Genomic DNA, 19,113 nt, shown 5'->3' on the forward strand with positions numbered 1-19,113 from the left:
AGTCCCAAACTGGCCTCTTGCACTAAACCCAATAGGGCGAGATCCTGGTCTCTAAACATGGACATCCATTGCTCAATATTCTGCAGCAATAAAAGCGATTTCAGCATTTCTAATAATAAGAAACAGTCACGGACGGTGACTTGTCTCCAAAAAAAAGGGAACAATCTTTTTGTTGTGCACATGTCATATGCATAGTTGCATCTATGAGCTCTATCTGTCTACTATGACCGGCCCAATTCGTATACTTATCTATACAGTGCACGGCAACACATAATGCATACCTAAAACATTACTGTCCATTTAAATGACTTTTATTCATTTCAGATTTGTTTATTAAAAAAGGATCTGAAAAGGATATAATGTTATTAGTTTAGCCCCTGGTTATACTAAAAAGTAGAAATGTAAAGGTATTCTTGGGGTTGCGTCTTTAAGGGAATTCTGCAGTTGTATGTTTGTATCATTTGGGAGTTCTGCAGGATGAGCTATTATAAGAAGCAGCTGGAAGATCTTACTTGGATGACCATGGGAACTTGATATGATTTCCCACTCCAAAAAAAATAGACATTCCACTTTAAGAAAAAATGAGCAAAACATTTTTTTTCTTTTTTTGCTCATACATCATGTTTTTAGACTGCCAAGGTTGTTGATGCCTAGTGAATTTGTAATGAGTGATACTTAAAGCTGAACTCCTGACCAATAACATCATAGCTCCCAACCATCCCTGATTTGGAGGGACTTTCCCTGATTTGGAGGGACTGTCCCTGGACTGTTCCTGATTTGGAGGGACTGTCCCTGGACTGTCCCTGATATGGAGGGACTGTCCCTGGACTGTCCCTGATTTGGAGGGTCTGTCCCTGGATTGTCCCTGATTTGGAGGGACTGTCCCTGATTTGGAGGGACTGTCCCTGGACTGTACCTGATTCAGAGGGACTGTCCCTGGACTGTCCCTGATTTGGAGGGACTGTCCCTGATTTGGAGGGACTGTCCCTGGACTGTACCTGATTCAGAGGGACTGTCCCTGGACTGTCCCTGATTTGGAGGGTCTGTCCCTGGATTGTCCCTGATTTGGAGGGACTGTCCCTGGACTGTACCTGATTCAGAGGGACTGTCCTTGGACTGTCCCTGATTTGGAGGGACTGTCCCTGATTTGGAGGGACTGCCCCTGATTTGGAGGGACTGTCCCTAGACTGTCCCTGATTTGGAGGGACTGTCCCTGATTTGGAGGGACTGTCCCTGATTTGGAGGGACTGCCCCTGATTTGGAGGGACTGTCCCTGATTTGGAGCGACTGTCCCTGGGCTGTCCCTAATTTGGAACAGACCCCTTGTCCCTCTTTCCTCCCCATTTGCCCCTCATTTTGATTTGATCTATATAGTTGTATAAAAAATGCACTTTTTATCTTCTAAAAAGTATTTCCCGGTGCTAAACCTTTACATGAATTTCTAAATTTTCTGCATTTGTAAATTTCAAAAGCCAGTATAAAGGAATAGAAAATAATAGTGGTAAAAAAAAAAAAAACTAGGGGTTTAACTAATATTTTTTTTGTATATTTCTCCTTAAGGAGGCGTGGCAGGGGGGCTGTCCTATGCCTACATACTTTTACTAATAGGTGTCCCTCGTTCCCATTTCAAAAAGTTGGGAGGTATGATACACTATAATACTAAAAGTATTGGGACACGCCTGCCTTTACACGCACATGAACTTTAATGGCATCCCAGTCTTAGTCCGTAGGGTTCAATATTGAGTTGGCCCACCCTTTGCAGCTAAAACAGCTTTAACTCTTTTGGGGAGGTTGTCCACAAGGTTTAGGAGTGTGTCTATGGGAATGTTTGAGCACTCTTCCAGAAGCACATTTGTGAGGTTAGGCACTGATGTTGGATGAAAAGGCCTGTCTCGCAGTCTCCACTCTAATTCATCCCAAAGGTGTTCTATCGAGTTGAGGTCAGGACTCCGTGCAGACCAGTCAAGTTCCCCCACCCCAAACTCGCTCATCCATGTCTTTATAGACCTTGCTTTGTGCACTGGTCCAAATCATTTGTTATGGTGTGGGGTTGTTTTTCAGGGGTTGTGCTTGGCCCCTTAGTTCCAGGTAAGGGAACTCTTAGGCCCCTTTCACACTTGTATGACCTAAAAGTTGCATGACTTTGTCGCGACTTGAAGCAATGCCTGCGTAATCTTGAGGTCTATGGACCTCAAGTAACATCAAAGTTGGACCAAAGTAGTGCAGGGACTACTTTGAAGTGGGTGCGACTTGAAGTCGCACAGATATGAATGGTACTTAATGGAAATCATCGGGCATGATTTGTCATGTGACTTTACAGTCCCAAGTTGCAGGACAAGTTGCACAAGTATGAAAGTGGCCTAAAGCGTCAGCATACCAAAACATTTTGGACAATTTCATGCTCCCAACTTTGTGGGAACAGTTTGGGATGGAGGAACTTGACTGGCCTGCACAGATTCTTGACCTCAATCCAACAGAACACTGGGACAGCTTCAACTCTTCTGGGAAGGCTGTCCACAAGGTTTAGGAGGTTTAGGAATATTTGACCATTCTTTCAGAAGCGCATTTGTGAGGTCAGGCACTGATGTTGGACAAGAAGGCCTGCCCTGCAGTCTCTGCTCTAATTCATCACAAGGGTTTGAGGCCAGGACTCATCCATGGCTTTATGGAACTTGGTTTTGTGCAGTCATGTTGGAAAATGAATGGCCTATGTAAAAGAATAGGTCCATATGTCCCATGTTTGCTCTCTCTGAGCGTGCTGTAGCCTCACCTACCCACAATGGAGCATTAGAGGGAGGTTGCCCAGTATGACAAGAGTGCAGATGCACAGAAAGCATATCTTTTAATTTGCTGTGAACCAGTGAATCTAGTGGCTTTGAGCTATTGCTAACTTTAGTATGGTGACAAAGATTTGCATTTACTAAGCAGTTCTTTGACTTTTTTTTTTTCTTGTTTAACCATTTTACCACCGGAGGATTTTGCTGTCTTACGTCCAGGCCACTTTTTGCTATTCGGCACTGTGCGACTTTAACTGACAATTGCGCGGTCGTGCAACGCCGTATCCAAACAAAATTTATGTCCTTTTTTTCCCACAAACAGAGCTTTCTTTTGGTGGCATTTGATCACCTGTACGATTTTCATTTTTTGCGATATTAATTAAAAATTCGACAATTTTGAAAAAATAACAATATTTTTCTACTTTGACAGTTAAAAAATATCCAATATATTCAATTTTTGTCATATATTTAGGCCAAAATGTATTTAGCTACATGTCTTTGACAAAAAAATTCTCAATGAGCGTATTTTTAAACGCTTTAAGACCGGAAGATTTTGCCCCATTTCTGACCAGGCCATATTTTGCGATTCGGCACTGCGTTACTTTAACTGACAATTGCGCGGTCTTGCAACGCTGTACCCAAATTAAATTTATGTCTTTTTTTCCCACAAATAGAGATTTCTTTTGGTGGTATTTGATCACCTGTGAGATTTTTACTTTTTGCGCTATAAACAAAACAAAAAAAAATAACAATATTTTTCACATTTTTTTATATGAAATCCCCCCCCCCCCCAAAAAATGTAAAAATCTAATTTTTTTATAATTTTAGGCCAATTTGTTTTCTGCTACATATTTTTGGTAAAAAAAATTGCAATAAGCGTATTTTGATTGGTTTGCGCAAACGTTATTACGCTTACAAACTACGGGAAAGATTTCTGTCATTTTTGGTGTTTTTTTTTTTTAACGAGTAATGGCGGCGATCTGCGACATTGCGGCGGACAGATCGGACCCTTGACTGACATTTTTGACACTTTTGGGGGTACCAGTGACATTACTACAGTAATCAGTGCTATACATATGCACTGTTACTGTAAAAATGACACTGGCAGGGAAGGGGTTAATTTTTATTGGAGAGGGAGAGGTTAATGTTTGCCTTGTGCTTACTGACGTGTGTGGGGGGAGGTGACTGAGTGACCCAGGGACAGATCGTAGGTTCAGCTATGCTGAATCCTACAATCTGTCACTGCCTGTCACTTAGGAGATCCGCCCGCTTTGTTTACACAAGCGGGCGGATTTCCACACTCGATCCCCGGCGACCGGGGAAGAGCAGTGGTGATCACCGCCGCTCTTCCCCTGGACCGACTCCCGCTGTAACTGAATACAGCCGGAGCGAGCCTCCGGCAGCCTGCGCGCGCTGCCCACAGGGGGAGGAGTCCAGCGACGTACGTCTACGTCGCTGGACGATAACGGGCCACATTGCCGCAGTAGCAGCAATGTGAGCGGGGGTAAAGTGGTTAAAGTACCATCACTTTTTCACTTTTTTGAAAACAAGGACACGTATTCTGATGTGTTAGCTTTGCGTATTGAGCCTTTGGGGTTCTATGTGGGTTCTTGTTGTATAAGGTAAAAAGATCAGAAATGAATGTCACAGTATATATAAATGTTCGGTTTTAGTGTATAACTACTATCACATATTCCTTTTATAATAATGTAATAGCCAGTTCTGCATGATTGGACATTTCTCTAGTCCCTTTCACGGTTTCCTATCATGGGTCCTCAGTGATGTAATCTCTGTAATGTAATACTTAGTGATGTAATCATGTAATGTAATCAGTGATATGTTTTACATTACAAAAAGATGAGCACTCGAGCTGGCTGTGAATGGCTCAGACAGAAGAGCATTAACATAAGGCTAAGGATGTTCATTTTAGCTATGTTACTGTAATTTTCAAATCTCATTGGATTAAGCTGAAACGTTCTGTTCATTTTTTAAATAATGCACCTTATCCTGGTGTTTTAGTTTTGTGAACTGCACCTAAAGTCAGTTCTCAAGCAATAACCAGGGCAACTTGGATACAGGGTGTACTGTAAATACAAAAAAAAAAACCATGTCCAGGTAAACTGATAAAAAGACCAGGACATAACCGGCAGGGGTGTACCATGGGGTTGGCCAGACTGGCGCCCGCCAGGGGCGCAGGCCGAGGGGGGGCGGAAACAAATTGGCAGTGTTAGCAGTGATTTTTGCGCCCTCCGCTCAGCCTGTGCCCCAATCCCAGAGCCCTATGTCCACTCCAGGCAGAACAGCGGAAGTGCGGACTCTCCAGAGCTCTGTCTCCACCCACACATACGGGTGGTCGGCAGTCACATGACCGTGACATCATTAATCAGCTCCAGCTCGGCATCAAGCTGGGGATGGGGACTGCACTGAGCTGTCAGAGGAGCCTGTACCACCACTCAGCACCTTCAACCTCCTCTCCACCCCTAGCCTGAAGGACAGGCTGACCGGGGGACACCCCTCCTTCTCTATCACCCCCCCTCCCTCTCTGTCACCCCTCCCCTCCCTCTGTCACCTCCCTCTCTCTCTGTCACCCCCTCTCTCTGTCACCCCCTCCCTCTCTGTCACCTCCCTATCTCTCTGTTACCCCCCCTCTCTCTCTGTCACCCCTCTTTTCTCTCTCTTTCACTCTCTCTCCGTCACCCCAGCTCTCTCTGTCACCCCCTCTTTCACTCTGTCACCCCCTCACTCTCTGTCACCCTCTCCCTCTCTCTCTCTGTCACCCCCCTCTCTTAGGAACCGGTCAGGAAAACACAGCAATAAAGGTAATACCCCAAATTAGGAATGCACAAGGCCTCAGAGTTCAAGGCAGCACAGACTGTACTGTATAAGGACATACTAATTCTAATAAAGTGCTGAACTAGCCATTATTTTGCCCACTGAGGTTTCTCAAAACAGGTTATAAACATTGTCAGATCAGCACTGATTTTCCCCTATTATACTAGCAATGGAGGTATCTACTGTGTACCTCCCACACCACTACCCATAGATTAAAAAGCAACAGTATCCCTAGGCTACATTGTCATTTGTCACTGGGCCAAACGAGCATTCATGTGCCAGTTCTGCTTCCATAAAATATTTTCTATTACTGACACTTTTTATTGCTTATCTGAGCCTGACAATGGCATACAGCAGCTTGCCAGCAGATAATCACTTACAGTATCTCACAAAAGTGAGTACACCCCTCACATTTTTTTAAATATTTTATTTTATCTTTTCATGTATATACAAAAAATATACAAAAAATAACCGCGCTAAGCACACTAAAAAGGGAAAATTGGTAAACTATACTAAACCAAAACAGTAATAAATATATGTGAAAAAGCTGCAGCTATAGTGGGAATACACCAGATAATATATAAAGGAATAAGAGCCGCGCTAAATCGATGCAGGTGTTATTGAAACATATGCATAAATACGAAAAAATAGAACAGTGATAGCCTAAGACCGCATTCACACTGCAGCGGCACGACTTCGGGGGCGACCTGTGAAGTCCCGTGCACCGTGACTTCGGCGCGACTTGCACGGACTTCATATAATGAATGTCTATGCAAGTCGCTCCGAGGTCGCCCCGAAGTAGTACAGGATCCTTTTTCTAAGTTAGAGCGACTTGTGTCGCTCCTATTAGATCGGGTCCTGTAGCACTGCATGGACCGCGACTTGACAGGCTGACAAGTCGCCTGACAAGTCGCGGTAGTGTGAATGGAGCCTAAATCAGACTGTGAAAACACAATGTCACAATGATACAAGTGTTATTGCAGCATATGCATAAATGTGAAAAATAGGAGCAGTGATTAGCCTGAATCAGACTAATTATCTTTTCATGTGACAACACTGAAGAAATGACACTTTGTTACAATGTAAAGTAGTGAGCGTACAGCTTGTATAACAGTATAAATTTGCTGCCCACTCAAAACTCAACACACAGCCATTATTGTCTAAACTGCTGGCAACAAAAGTAAGTACACCCCTAGCAACAAAAAAAATGTCCAAATTGTGCCCAAAGTATAAATCTTTTGTGGGGCCACCATTATTTTCCAGCACTGCCTTAACCCTCTTGGGCATGGAGTTCCCCAGAGCTTCACAGGTTGCCACTAGGGCCCTCTTCCACTCCTCCATAACAACATTACAGAGTTGGTGGATGTTAGAGACCTTGCGCTCCTCCACTTTCCGTTTTTAGGATGCCCCCCAGATGCTCAATAGGGTTTAGGTCTGGAGAGATGCTTGGCCAGTCCATCACCTTTACTCTCAGCATCTTTAGCAAGGCCGTGGTCATCTTGGAGGTGTGTTTGGGGTCATTATCATGTTGGAATACTGCCCTGCGGCCCAGTCTCCGAAGGAAGGGGATCATGCTCTGCTTCAGTATGTCATAGTACATGTTGGCATTCATGGTTCCCTCAGTGAACTGTAGCTCCCCAGTGCCAGCAATACTCATACATCCACAGACCATGACACTCCCACCACCATGCTTGACTGTAGGCAAGACACACTTGTCTTTGTGCTCCTCACCTGGTTGCTGCCACACACGCTTGACACCATCTGAACCAAATAAGTTTATCTTGGTTTTATCAGACCACAGGACATGGTTCCAGTAATCCATTTCCTTAGTCTGCTTGTCTTCAGCAAACTGTTTGAGGGCTTTCTGAGCACTGATAGGCTGACCACCCATTCAACCTCTGCAGCAATGCTGGCAGCACTCATACATTTATTTCCCAAAGACAACCTCTGGATATGACACTGAGCACATGCACTCAACTTCTTTGGTTGACCATGGGGAGGCCTGTTCTGGGTGGAACCTGTCCTGTTAAACCGCTTTATGGTCTTGGCCACCGTGCTGCAGCTCAGTTTCAGTGTCTTGACACTCTTCTTATAGCCTAGGCCTATTTTACGTAGAGCAACAATTTTCTTTTTAGATCATCAGGGAGTTCTTTGCCATAAGTTGCCATGTTGAACTTTATGTTTAAATAAGAGCCGCCTGTCATTCTCTCTGGTGTAACTGCAGAGATCATACGATCCTGCTATGTAGGATCGTATGTCTCTGTGGTTACATCACAAGCCACGCCCCCCCACAGTTAGAATCACGGCCCTAGGGATACATTTAACCCACTGATCACCAATAAAGTTAACCCCTTCCCTGCCAGTGTAATTTTTACAGTAACAGTGCATATTTATAGCACTGATTACTGTAGTAATGTCACTGGTACCCCCAAAAGTGTCAAAAATGTCAGTCAAGGGTCCGATCTGTCCGCCGCAATGTCGCAGTCCCGCAAAAAAAATCGCAGATCGCCGCCATTACTAGTAAAAAAAAAAAAAACAATAAAATTACATAAATCTTTCCCGTAGTTAGTAGACGCAATAACTTTTGCGCAAACCAATCAAAATACGCTTATTGTGATTTTTTTTACCAAACATATGTAGCAGAAAACAAATTGGCCTAAAATGTTAAAAAATTTTGATTTTTACATTTTTTTGGGGGGAATTTCATATAAAAAAATGTGAAAAATATTGTTATTTTTTCAAAATTGTCGCTCTTTTTTTGTTTATAGCACAAAAAGTAAAAATCGCACAGGTGATCAAATACCACCAAAAGAAAGCTCTGTTTGTGGGAAAAAAAGGACGTCAATTTCATTTGGGTACAGCTTCACACGACTGTGCAATTGTCCGTTAAAGTCACACAGTGCCAAATCGCAAAATAGGCCCTGGTCTTTGAGCAGCCAAATCCTCCGGGGCTTAAGTGGTTAAATGACACACTAACACAATGGAGATTGCTTTAACAGCCAAGTCTCGTTTGAAATAGTCCTTGAAGCAGTTAAATGACAATTAGGCTCTGGGGTATGATGCATGTAATCCAAGCTCAGTACTTGGGCAATATAGAGACAGTCTGGGAAGATAGAGGACAAGTCTGCAGTGTCAGATAACTGTAGTCCACTCCTGGCTACACATTGATTTAACAAGGTGTTGGAAACATTCCTCAGAGATTTTGATCCATATTGACATGATAGCATCACGCAGTTGCTCCAGATTTATCGGCTGCACATCCATGATGCAAATCTCCCGCTTCACCACATCCCAAAGGTGCTCTGTTGGATTGAGATCTGGTGACTGTGGAGGCGATTGGAGTACAGTGACCACATTGTCATGTACAATAAACCAGTGGTGAGATGATTTGAGCTTTGTGACATGGTGCATTATCCTGCTGGAAGGAGCCATCAGAAGATGGGTACACTGTACTCATAAAGGGATGGACATGGTCAGAAACAATATTAAGGTAGGCCGTGGCATTTAAACAATGCTTAATTGGTACTGAACTGTTCATACAAGGCAGGATGGATCCAAGCTTTCATGTGGTTTACCTCCAAATTCTGACCCTACCATATAAGGCCAGGTTCACACATGCTGCAGCCGCAGCTCACAGCAGGGGGACCCGCATCCAATTTGCATAAGTGTGAACCCAGGCTGAATGTTGCAGCTGAAAACGAGACTCATTCGCCTTTCTATCATTTCAAAACAATCTGTCCATTCTCCTCTGACATCAACAAGACATTTTCATAGACACAACTGCCACTCACAAATGGATATTTTCTCTTTTTCTGCTCATTCTCTGTAAACCCTATAGATGGTTGTATGTGAAAATGACAGTAGATCAGCAGTTTTTGAAATACACAGACCAGCCCGTCTGGCACCAACAACTATGCCACGTTCAAAGTCATTTAAATCCCCTCTCTTCCCCATTCTGATGTTTGGTTTGAACCTCAGAAATTCGTCTTCATCATGTCTAAATACCTAAATGCACTGAGTTGCTGCCATGTGATTGACTGATTAGAAATTTGTGTTACCAATCAATTGAACAGGTGTACTTAATAAAGTGGCCAGTGAGTCTATATACCAAAGTTGCCATTTACTACCAGTTCTGCCTTAAACGCAGTGTAGCTACGTACTCAAGTGGAAAAACTGGACATTAGTCTTGGCATTCTATAAAACTTTGTTCTCACCAGGTGCATTGCCATGCATATTGCTGTGTTTGCCAATGCAAGCAGTGTTCTCTAGTGTATGGCATTTTAGTAACTTTGGCCAAAGTTAAAGCATTAAAGTGAATAGGACCATCTTTAAAATGCAACACAAGGCAATGAAATGCTTGTCAACAGGTAGTACATGTGCAAAAGGCTAGAGCCCCAATATATGTGTAGCGCATGCCCTTAATGGGCCCCGCAGATTTGACCCAGGTTCTATTCCCAAGTAAGTGCACACCAGCTAGGCACAGAGTAGCTCCCTCAGTCTCGCACACAATAACCAGGCAGTGGGTGTCTTTTTTTTTCTTCTTTTTTTTTGCTGGGTAAACTTGGATGTCTTGCTGGAAAGATTTGGGATACTCCAGAATTTAGTGCACAAAATGTTTAGAGGACTCTTTTTATTCTGCCTACTCTCTTTAGGGGAGTCCTCTTTTTTGCAAAGATTAGAGGACAAGTACTACTGGAACTCCCAGCAGGGCAAATCCCACGTTGGTAGTTCCAACACAGTCACACAAGGGGTTAAACAACAGAGAGTCACTAGGATTCCACTTCCAGGTCTTTATTCACTGTATCTGGATACTTGGATTGTTCCTGTCCAATATTGGCTAGACACTGTACCGTGAATCTTCAGGACAGATCCTTAAACACTTATTGATCGCGCTAAAGCCAAATGACGGCTAGAGCGTGGCCAGCTAGTTCTGGGAGTGGAAGTGTCTGTGATCATCATGGATCAGGGTAAAGGGCCAATCACAGTGGCCCTTTGCTACAGGATCGCTCTATCCGATGACGGAGCAAACACTTTGCAAACAAACCGGGGTCATGCCCGGTTTAGCTCTCTCCTCTCCTCACTCTGATACAGTGTGTGAGGAGAGGAGGGAAACATTGCAGCAGCATAAGTTGGCACATTGATGCTGTGTGCCCTACAGTGCTCATCAGTACCCTACAGTGCCATCAGTGCCACTACAGTGCCTATCAGTACCCTACAGTGCCCATCAATGCCACTGCAGTGCTCATCAATGCCCTATAGTGCCACTACATTGCTCATCAGTGCCACTACAGTGCTCATCAGTGCCTTACGGTGCCACTACAGTGCTCATCAGTGCCCTACGGTGCCACTACAGTGCTCATCAGTGCCCTACGGTGTCACTACAGTGCTTATTAGTGCCGTATGGTGCCACTACAGTACTTATCAGTGCCTTACAGTACCTATCAGTGCCCTACAGTGCCATCAGTGCCCATCAGTGAGTGTTTATTGGTGCCATCAGTGCCCCACAGTGCACATCAGTGCCATTAGTGAGTGCTTATCAGTGCCACTACAGTGCTCACCAGTGCCCTATCAGTGATCATTAGTGCCACTACAGTGCTCATTGGTGCTCATTAGTGCCACTACAGTGCCCGATTAGTGCTAATCAGTGCCACTACATTGCTCTATTAGTGCTCATCAGTGCCCATCAGTGAGTGCTCATCGATGCCATCCTATCAGTGAATCCTCATGAGTGCCTGTCAGTGCCACGTCATCAGTGCACATCAGTGCCAGTGTGAATCAGTGCAGCCTCTGTGCAGTGCATTGGTGCCACTACATTGCTCTATTAGTGCTCATCAGTGCCCAATAGTGCACATCAGTGCCCATCAGTGAGTGCTTATTGGTGCCATCCTATCAGTGGATCCTCATAAGTGCCTGTCAGTGCCGCGTCATCAGTGCACATCAGTGCCAGTGTGAATCAGTGCAGCCTCTGTGCAGTGCATTGGTGCACATCAGTGCAGCCTCATTAGTGCACATAAGTGCATCCTCATTCCAAAATGAGGTCATTTTGTGGAAATTTCAATTGTCTTGGTGCTCCAGGGCCTTTAAAAGTGTGATAGGTAGTCAGGAAATTAGATGTGTAATTTATGCTCCTAGAACGCCTGGAGGTGCTATTTGGGTGTTGGGCCAGGCTGTGTAAAAGTCTCACACATGTGGTATTGTTATACTCAATAGGAGTAGAAAAATGTATTTTGGGGTGTCAATTTTGGTATGTTCATGCTGTTAGAAATATCTTATAAATGGACAACTTTGTGGAATAAAAAAAAGTTTTCTTTTCACATTTTCAAAAAACTTGTGGAAAAAATGAAAAGTTCAAAAGACTCATTATGCCTCAAAGAATATACGTTGGGGTATTTGCTTTCCAAAATGGGGTCATTTTTTTGGCATTTCCATTGTCTTGGTGCTCCAGGGTCTTTAAAAGTGTAATAGGTAGTCAAGAAATTAGATGTGTAATTTATTTAACTGGAAAATGTGGCTAGGCTGTGAAAAAGTCTCACACATGTGGTATTGCCATAACCAGGAGGAGTAGCTGAATGTTTTTTGGGGTGTAGTTTCAGGTATGCTTATGTCATGTGAGAGAAAAACCCTGTTAATATGACAATTTTGTAAAAAAAAAATGTTTGCAAAGAATTGTGGGAAAAATTACAAGTTCAGAAAACTCACCATGCCTCCTTCTAAATATTTTGGAATGTCTACTTTCCAAAAATGGGTCATTTGGGGGATATTTGTACTGTCTTGGCATGTTAGTGTCGGTACATCAGGTGTGATAAATTTTCAATAATTGACACCATAGCTTGTAGACTGTATAACTTTCAGAAAGACCAAATAATATACACTGATTTGGATTATTTTTACCAAATATAAGTAGCAGTATAAATTTTGGCCAAAATGTATGAAGAAAAATTACTAATTTGCAAAATTTTATACCAAAAACTAAAAGAAATTTGTTTTTTTACAAAACGTTTTGGTCTTTTTTTATTTAAAAAAAAAAAAAAAAAATTGGTGATTAAATACCTCCAAAAGAAAGCTCTATTTTGTGAAAAAAAGGACAAACATTTCATATAGGTACAATGTTGCATGACAGCTGAACTGAGAGCAATAAAAGCTGGAAATTGGTCTGGGCAGCAAGGAGGAATAAGTGCCCAGTAGGCAAGTAGTTAATGCACCCCTTGACTTGGCTCTGAACTGCTTCCAGGAAAATAGGTCTACCTGCCCCTCCTGAGCTGAGACCTCGAAGAACCCTCTGTAGGTTTCAGCAGACTTGCCCAGAAGGGCAGTAGCCCTTCCAGGCTGGGATCTCCTCCTTCAAGAAAAGAATCCTCCTGCTCCAGGCCTCAGACTATTTATGGACCCATTCCCCACCTTCTGGGCACACCTTCCCAGGGATTAGCTAGAGTTCCATCAAAATTCAGCTCAAGGTCTTCCAGTCCACTACATTCTCAAGCCTACTAGAAGACAGGAAGAAGTAGTTGAGCCTGAAGCCTTTTGAGCCACAGAACACATAAAAAAAAATAATCATACTCTGCTCTACTGGCTACAGAGAAGCCAAAAAAGACTAAATGTACCTTATACTCACTAGCAACCTAACCTAGGAGGGTGCTACATATGTTACAGATTAATACTGCACTATGGGTGCACTAATTTCCTCAAATAAGGTCCACTGGGTGAAGTATTTAAGAGGATAAGATAATTTGTACCTTTGCAATTATGAAAATTTTTTTATCCCCTTTTTTTATAATATATATATATATATATATATATATATATATATATATATATATATATATATAATTTTTTATATTTTACATTACCTATACTGACTTTTGGGAAATTTGCCCACAACAGCACAGATTGTTCACTTTTGGGTGATTTTCATTGGTATATGTGTATTATGCACTATTGTTTCATCTATGCTTGAGTTGATTATTGCATTTTAGCACTGTACTAGATGAATGATTAAAAAAATAATAATTTTGATATGTTACAGATTTCTACTGACCTATACATTCAAAAAAGGCAAAGAAAAGCATCTCACGGTACATAAATGATGCATAAAATGCAAGAATAACTTTGAATGCATTCACTATTTTTCAATACATTTTTTTTATAAATAAAAATAATCCTGGTAAGTAGCTTTAAATATTGTGTACAGTTTTTAGTTCTAAGTAAGTTTGGGAAGGTGAGAAATCTCTGTCATGTTTTTATTGCTGTTTTCATCCTAGTTCAGGAAGTCACTAGGATATGCAGTAAACAGGAAGTGGTGGTCACAACTGTCCCAACTGCGACCAGGCCTCAAGCCAGCCAACATGTTAGCTTCCAGCTCCTACCACTGCAGACCACATTGCTGCTGCGCTATACCCCTCCCAAATATGTATCCAATTCTGCCACACCAGTTCCTTATTAAAGGTGCAGATGTTTTCAATGGCAGAGAGTTAAAATAAGAAGAGAAGCTACAGTCTGCCTTATTATATATACTGTAGATGTCGATGAAATCTGAGATTATAGATCACAAATTGGGTTCCACTCAGGAAACACCCTTCAATTATTCTTATAATTAACCAATTTGTGGGGTACAATACCAACAGAAGGCAGAGCTATGCCCATTGCAAACAAAAAGATTCATGTTTCATCACTGCAGAGAAGTCAAACTAATGAAAGCTGGTTAGAATTGGCAGAATGTGTTGTCTCCACAAAGCCTTTTCTCAGTGTTGTGCCCATAACTACAAATCATTGTTTGCATCGTTCCAAACTTAAAATGATTGTAAACGATTACCCTGTAAAACAATCTATTCAGTTCTAATAGACATGAAAGGCAAACATTTTTTGTATAGATATAAAAAACATCATATATACTTTTCTTCTCTTTTTTTATATAAATGATCACATTCCCTTTGCTCTCAGCTGCATAAGAGCCCGGGCGGGGGGATTGAAATTAGCAGCATACTGAGCTTTTCAGTGAATGGCTGTGTATGTCAGGACAAGTCTGATCATTGGAGGAGAGTACACTGAGTTCCCAGCAAAGCTAGAGAACTGACCACGCTGTGCTTGCCTGCTTAGTGTGGTCATTTGTTATTAGAAAAGCAAAAGGACTGGAAGGAACACCAGATATTTTACACAAAGGAAGACATTCTCATACAAGTACATGGTACAGCAGACACATATCAGGAATTTGAAGTGTTGGGGTAACAACCGCTTTAAGTGTAATCTGTGTGTTTGGAAATGTTATTTTCGATCTATATAATCTTACATAACATGTAATCATAATTATTTCAATGAAGGAAAAAGCAGTATGTTGTTATACCCAGTGTGACCCTTGTGTCTTATCAAGACCTGGTGATGGCTTACTACATTTTTTGTTAAGATGTATATAAGGTGTAGGCTCTCTGCAAAATTTAATTGCAGTCTTGTGTCCTAGCTGGCAAGAGCCACACCTCTCTTTGTTCTGGTGACCATTGTCACAGGCACTAAAAGTAACTGCAAAAGTTATTATGAGCAAAAGAGAGGTGGAATGATTATTCCAATGGGGACAAATATTTTGATAACAACTGTCTAAGATGAGAATTCCTTTCATTTTGGGGAAATTTTCTCTTACTTCCTGTTGCATCTCCAGGACAGGAAGTAAGATGAAATCTCTCCTAGTGGAACACAGAATGCAAAAAAAATACATTTATAAAGGGATTTATCTCGTCTCTACTAACCGAGAAGTTTTGAATACACAAGCATCTTAAATAGCTCAACAGATTATCTACTGCCGAAGCACAGTCTTTAGAACCTCTTTTGGAACATACAGTATACCTATTGGCTACTTTGAAATCTTTCAGTTCCAACTGTTTGTCCCTTCAAGGTTAGAGTATCCCTGCAAGTATCTACAGCATACATAGGGATGCACAATATGTTGTATGTATGTACAATATGTTCATACAGTACATGTTAACCACTTCTGGCCCGCCCATTGTGTATTTACATTGGTACTTTGACGTTAAATACTGGGTTATGGCAGCTGCTTAAAGCGCCTCGTCCCCCCAAGCTCACGCACAGAAGCGAACACATACGCAAATTGTGCCCACATATGTAGAGGGTGTTCAAACCATACATGTGAGGTATCACCATGACCGTTAGAGTGAGATCAATAATTCTAGCACAAGACCTTCTCAGTAACTCTGAAGGGGTAACCTGTAAAAAAATGTAAAGCGTCACCTATGGAGATTTTTAAGTACCGTAGTTTGTCGCCATTCCATGAGCGTGTACAATTTTGAAGCATGACATGTTAAGTATCTATTTATTCGGCGTAACACCATCTTTCATATTAAGCAAAAAATTGGGCTTACTTTACTGCTTTCTTATTTTTGAATAAAAAAAAAGTGTATTTTTTCCCAAAAAATTTAGTTTGTAAGACCGCTGCACAAATACGGTGTGACATAAAGTATCGCAATGATCTCCATTTTATTCTCTAGGGTCTCTGACAAAAAAATATATAATGTTTGGAGGTTCTAAGTAATTTTCTAGAAAAAAAATACAGATTTTAAGTTGAAAACAACAAATGTCAGAAATTGGCTTGGTCCTTAAAGCGGAACTCCACCCAAAAGGGGAAGTTCCGCTTTAAGGACTCGTCCCCCATTCTTCTTGCATAATTGGCACTTTTGAGGAGCGGGGGGTGAAGCAGGTACACGATTTTCACAGGTACTTGTTCACACTTCCGTTCTGAGCACCATGGCTCTCTGGAACAGAAGTTATCCTTCCTCCCCCCTGCAGTCTTGTAAGACACTGACAGGTCCCAGAAGACTGCATCCACCAATCCAGGATGTGGCACGCAACTTGCGCATGCGCAGTGGGCACCGCAAGCTGTCACAGCCGGATGCCCGTAGTAAAGATGCCAGCGCCGCTGGAGGGAGGACAGAGGATAAGGATGGCTTGGATGAGCTCACCACTCTTTTTTAAAAGTCAGCAGCTACACTTTTTTTTTTTTTTTATGGGTGGCTGGAGCTCCTCTTTAAGTGGTTAAGAAAAGAAAACGTTTCAGGTGTTGAATGCCATACCACCATATAATATCTATGGCTAGCCTTAAAATTCATTCTCAAATATCACTTCCCAATTAGGAAACGGCAACAGTTAAACACAGTATGAAATGTTTTACATAGAGAAATTTATGTGTTCTTTTCATCTACGAGTCTACGAGTGTGCCAGTTCTATGCATGCGGCTGTATATGTAGCCCAGCCTTAAACAGAAGGGCATCTGTTTACATTTGTTTTATATTTCCCTTTTTGGCGAGGTGGAAAGTCTGAAGGCATGGGGCAGCTCAGGAATACAACACTCACAAGTGTCAGAAACTATCTACAATGAGCCTCAGTACAACTACCCACCATAGGCAGCAAGCGCAGCAACAGATGTACTCTATATACAAATTCCTGCTCTCAGTACACTACTCCCTCTGACTTGCACAGGAAATCAAATCAATGCAATCTTGAGAAATGTCTTTGAAATCTGGAGTACCACATGTAATCAAGAGGAGGCAAAGCTAAAACTTCCTGAAGCCTAAGCAGGGCTTTCACATTCCTTACATAAAATGGAAGCAGAAAACCACAAATACGTTACTGTGTAACTCTTGTCTAAAAAAAACACAGGTAGTAGTATGAATGGGATGTTTAGCTGTGCATAGCTGCCAAATGATTCCAGGCTTTGTCAATTTGCCCTTAGAATTTTTAATTTCTAGAAGTGGCCCTAGCTTACAGCTCTTCTGTTTAGACAAAAAAGGAAAATTTCCTTATTTCCTGCTTTTCATATTATCTTTTTTTAAGTGTGTGTATTCATCAGGGATGGAGGTCAGCCACTGCGTATACCTCAGATCATATTCTCTATTTTGTATAGCCAAAACTTCTCTCTTTAATGTTGGATAAAGTAAGTAAAGCTGCATACGATTATTTTTTGCTCCCTGTGTCCCATTGGGACAATTTCCCTTTACTTCCTGTCCCAGAGAAACAACAGGAAGTGAGAAGAAATCTCCCTGAAGTGAGGGGAAAGCTCTCCCACTTAGATAGTTGTTGCCAGAAATGGCATCCTCCCTGTAGGACTATCCTTCACTTGTTATTCAGATGAAAACTGTAAAATTCGGGGTTTCCCATCCCTTTCTATCTTGGTTGCAACATAGCTCCAAATTGTCCCTGATTTTGATGGATTGTCCCTGGTTTGGAACAAAGTCCCTCTGTCAATTTTTCCTCTTCATTTGTCCTTCATTTTGGTCTGATCTATAGAGTTATATATTAAATACACTTTTTATCTTTCAAAAAGTTTTTCCCAGTGCTGGTCTTATTTCTAAATTGCTGCATTTGTAAATTCCAAAAGCTAATATAAAGGAATATAGAAAATGAAGAAACTCCACGCTCAAGGATATGTAAGGGGTAAATCAGTGGGCTGCAGCCTCCCAGAAATATAGTCAATGACTATTTAAAAATAAGGATCAAAGTAAGGGAATGGCGCTGCCTACTATATGGTATGTAAAAGTTAGACAGGAGAATATGTAAATATATGCACAATGGTGGGTAAATAAATAAATAAATAAGCAGGTAAACAAAAATTGTATGAATAAATAAATCGATGAGCATAAAATGTATAAGTAAAATTAATCACAGAAAAACATCAAAGAATTCTATAGAACTTTAGTAGCGCAAGGATGGTGTAACCCTCCTATCATAAAGTGCAAACAGTGCATAAATAGCATATAAATAGCATAAAATTGATAAATGATGATAAAATAAAAGTCTGTAACAGTACAGCAATAAAAAGTCCTTCACAAATCCTTTTGTTATATATCACAGTGTGAAGAGGGTCTTGGCAGTGCCAATACAAGGTTCACCAAAGGATGCCACCACCACCAGTGCTGGGGGGAATAACCAAAATGCACCAGAGAACCATGCCTAACCACTCTCACAAAATAGGCTAAAACCGCATGAATAAATCCGACAGCTTCCTCCCAGTATCTGTGGCTGCTGCACACTTACTCCACTTATGGAGGTATTTGGGGGACAAAACAAAGAACACCTCCATAGCGTGATAACGTTTCAACATAGGTTTATTTGAAGAAAACAATACACATCACACTCAACGTCGCTGTTGAAGACGTTGGATGACAAAACGCGTACAGCGCCGCCGCATCACTTCTGGTTGTACAACGCTCGTTCCTTATTGGATTATTGTGAGTACCCATACGTGTGTTTATATGCAACAATAAAAGGTTTTAGCAATATCACACTATTGGCCTTTTCCTTCCATCTGCCTGCATTTGTCCCATTATACCTGGCTGCCACCGGAGTATACACCCCATAGGAGAGCGGACCCCTTAACCCCTGGGCCTACCTATAGGAGCTACACCAGAGCCTTTTTGGGCATTCCAGATACACCCCTACCCCAGGACCCCCGGAGAGGAACAGGATCCAATTGAAGGATAACCTGCCTATCTATATACCCGCTCTA

This window comes from Pelophylax lessonae, assembly GCF_965119305.1.
Source record: "Pelophylax lessonae genome assembly, chromosome: 4".
NCBI lineage: Eukaryota > Metazoa > Chordata > Amphibia > Anura > Ranidae > Pelophylax > Pelophylax lessonae.